This window comes from Trachymyrmex cornetzi, unplaced genomic scaffold (genome assembly GCF_001594075.2).
Source record: "Trachymyrmex cornetzi isolate Tcor2-1 unplaced genomic scaffold, Tcor1.1 scaffold182, whole genome shotgun sequence".
NCBI classification, from domain to species: Eukaryota; Metazoa; Arthropoda; class Insecta; order Hymenoptera; family Formicidae; genus Trachymyrmex; species Trachymyrmex cornetzi.
Window position 1 is genome coordinate 30,522 of NW_017296441.1, and position 4,406 is coordinate 34,927.

A 4,406-nucleotide genomic window follows, 5' to 3' on the forward strand; every position below is an offset into this window, starting at 1 on the left:
TCTTTGTCTTTTTCTAGTTCTAAAGATTAGAAAAAGACGAAGAGTAAGTTGAACCGAGATTAAAGTTAATCTATATTGGTGGAAATGGGCATTTAATGTTCCATTGATAAAACTGGTGCAAAAAACTTGCACTGAGCAAGTTTTGCTCCACTGTCTTTGAAGTCAGTGATGACCAGTGCAAGTTGGAATTGAGGTTGTGTTCGTGCTAAGGTATGATATTGTTATGATATGATATTAGATTATTGTAATTAATGTCATAACAATGACATTGTTTAGTTTCAATGTTTCTAATAATAGCTATGCAATGACATTTTGACGTTTTAAAAGTTGGCGACACGTTTCCTAACGAAAACGGGGGAAATGAATGCGCACGCAGTGAGCCGAATACTGTCGATGATAACCTAAACTGATCGAATGAAATTCTCTTTTGTGCCGCCATTATTGTAAGTTTCACGCAAAGAAAATCGATCCTTCTTCTTCTTTTTTTTATTGGCCCCGCAACCTAGTCAGGCTGGTACTGGGCCATTGAGGTCTTCGTAATTGAACTAAAGGTGATTGGGTACGCTATGCAGTATGCATCCAGCACCGGCCACCTCGAACCGGGCGAGTGATGGATGATGCAATCAAAAATGGTGAGGCGCCCCTTCAAATACTGGACGCCTGCGGCTACGACGCTTCCACGCCGCACGGCCGCGCGCCAAGACGGATAAAGGGACTATCGGAATTGAAATACTAAGGCACAGTCCAAGCCGGCAACGCTTTTCAAAAATATTGTCGAGGTGACGCAACATCCGAGACGAGAGGGAACACGTCCGACCCGCTCGAGTGGTCTACAAGAACTAAGAAAATCAATCCATATTCCATCTTCGGTCGGATTACAGCACAGAACATATATAAAGGATTACAGTGTCGAGCACACAGAACATATATAAAGGTCGCGCGACGCGCACGTGTCGAGTGAAAACGACTCTCTTGAAGAACAAGAATTCGCTGCTAAAGGAGGCACAGGGCAATAGTGAAAGAACAAAAGAGATTAAAACGGTGAGTTTTTGGAAATGCCGCGCCAGAGAAATAACAAGAAATATCGATTAGCATTTGAAATTCATCGATGCAATGAAGCAGGTTTTTTACGGATGTTTTACTTCGTAGGGGTCAAACCGCCGCTACACACAGGAGGTGTAGTACCGTGTATTCATTCTGCCAGGAAATATTACTTTCGATGTGCATTTCTGAAAATGTTAATGTCATAGCGTGGAGATGTTTCTTTTGCTAGAACGGTGAGTTTGACAAATTTATTGTGGTAATTTATGCAATTGTAATTCTAATGTGAATTAAAAACTTTACAAAGTCATGAAGATTATGTTTCAATTTTTCTTTACTTTCAAATCCATTCTAATAATTGTATATTTTTTCATAGGAAGTTCCAAGGTACGAAACTGGAACTGGAATGTGTGCGATTCACGGGGTTTGGTTGGCAGGTTGGTTGGCAGATTATCATCAATAAAAATAATGTGACATCGATAGGAGACCAACTATAAACAAGGCTGTGATATAGACATGCTGTGATAAGTTGCATAGTAAGTTTTGTACTAGTCATGATTTCTCACATACAGATAGCTTTACATTTTCACAGTGGCTCCTCAACTTAAGTTTTCTTGCCGATTTCCGGGATGCGACAATGCATACTATTGGTGCACAGGCGGGACTAAGAAAATAAAAAATAAAAGCATTTTTACAGATTTCCGAGAAACCCAGCCGTTTCGATAAAGTGGAAAAATATTTGTAACATCGATGTTACACAAGAGTGTCGTAATAAATTCATATGCGAAGACCATTTTCAGCAAACAGATTTCGTCAATTTTACTAGACACGCTTTGAATCCTTTCGCGATTCCGTCGCGCTTAGAAACCGAATTGAACTTGATTCCAATACAGGTTTCAGTTCCTTTTGAAAACGATCCAGAAAATACAAATTATTTGCAGCCATTGAACTCTGTTGTTAAATCACCTTTTGTTTGTAATGATTCGCATGCAATGTCCACATCAATTAACGCGACCAACGAGAACGATAACTGCAGTACCGTTAATGACATAGTCTATGAGAATACTCCCACTGATATTGACGTAACAAAGAGTTCATGCGAAGATGTTACAAACGTTAAAAATGTTAATTCCTACTTTGTTTAAAATCAGACAATATAGAAAACTGTGATCTGTTATATTGTATACATGATAATACAATCGACGATATAAATAATAATAATACAATAGATGACATTTCAATTGTACTAACAACACAAACAATACAAAAAAAAAGAAAATTTAATTTTTTGTCAGAAACAAGAATATCCTCAAAGAAAATGACGCCGCGTAAGAGTCGAATGTACAAAGTTCATCGAAAAGTTGCTAAAAAAATGTGTAAACTTAAAAAACAACTGAAAAATAAAACGGATGCTTTGAAAGAATTAAAAGAGTGCTACAATCGCGAAGTTTTCAAATGTATAGAGAACCGACTCAATGAGGTAACGAAAAGTTTCATTGATTCTCAACTACGAAATGTAGATCGGACACCTTTTGCGAGAAGATGGACAGAAAAAGATAAGATTTTTGCATTATCACTTTACAAACGCAGTTCACAGGTATATAGATATCTGTCCACCTACTTTCAGTTACCATCTACTCGTACGTTGCAGAATATTCTCTCAAAGGTCCCTTTTGATACCGGAATTAACAAGCTATTACTGCAGCAATTGAAAATTAAAAGTGATGAGATGAATCCGTTAGACCGATACTGTGCTTTATTGTTTGATGAAGTGTCTTTAGACAACGGCTTTTATTATGAAGTTCATAAGCAAAAAATAATTGACTACGAAGACCTAGGAGAGTTGGGTCGAACAAGCAAACCAGCAAACCATGCTCTGGTTTTAATGATAAGAGGTTTACGGAAATCCTGGAAGCAAGTTATAGCTTACTATTTTACTGCATATACAATTTCCTGTCAAAGTTTTAAGGCTATAATAAAGAACACAATATCTGAACTACAAGGAATTGGAATAACAGTAAAAGTAACAATTTGCGACCAGGGTTCCACCCGAAGAAGGCCTATTACAGAGCTATGTGCTGAAAATCAAATCGATCCAACTCCATACACTTTTACTCTCAATGACGAAACAATAGTGACGATTTACGTTACTAAAATATATGCGAAATGCGTTACTGAAATGTACAATTAGATTCGATAATAATAGAATTGCAACATTTGAACATATAAAAACAGCTTTTGAAATAGACCAGACAAGACCATTTAAACAACTACACAAACTGACAATACAGGATTTTAATTTCAAAGATAGTTTCATAAAAATGAGAGTGAAAATTGCTGCACGGTAATTGAGTGCGACTGTAGCTGCAGCAATTAATTCAATGACAGTTTGTGGAATTATGCCTTCTGCAGCATTGGATACGGCAATATTCGCTCAATTAATTGACGATCTGTTTGATTCTTTAAATGGTCATAAGCAATACGACAATGATAATAAAATGTATAGAACCGTACTAAAAGATGGCTCTCCTCATGTTAAGTTATGGAGTAAGTTAATACCTAAAATAGGTGCGTGGAAACTGATCGATTTGAACAACGGAAAAGATGTTACAAATACTTATCCATTTGCGAAAAACTGGGTAATAACAATTCGATCTGTCATATATTTATGGGAACAATTGCAGAAGCTCGGCTAGCATTATTTGAATTTAAGAAACTTGAATCAGGATCCGCTTGAAAATTTATTTTGCACCATTCGACAACATGGCGTTCAGAATTCCAATCCCACCTGCCACCAGTTCACTGCCGCATTAAAAATAGTTGTTTTAAATAAGTTAGTCGCACCAATATCGAGAGTTGCGAATTGTGAAGACAATTGCAACAATTTAAAAAATTTTGGATATTTTTTGCGGATGGTTGCTATCGAAAACGTACAATTCAAAGAAATTGAAACATTCAAGAATATCGAATCACCTTCTGTTGAATGGGTCGATTTCGAAGAATTAGATATTGGGGACAGGGATATCTACCCCTGTCACACACACACACGCGCACACACACACACACACGCGCACACACACACACACACACACACACACACATCCTTAAACTTCCAGACGAAAATTGTGAACGTTGCCGGGCTAAAGGCCGCAGCACACACTCTTGCATAACGCATAATGCATAGTGCATAAAGGAATCAACCAATCAAAATTCTTCTTTTTCATGGAACAAGAGGAAAGGAAAGATTCTGATTAGTTGATTCGCTTATGCACTATGCGTTATGCGTTATGCAAAAGTGTGTGCTGCGGTCTTAACTTATTCGCATCGCAACAAGAACAACATCACTTGTTCACAATGTTCAAAGA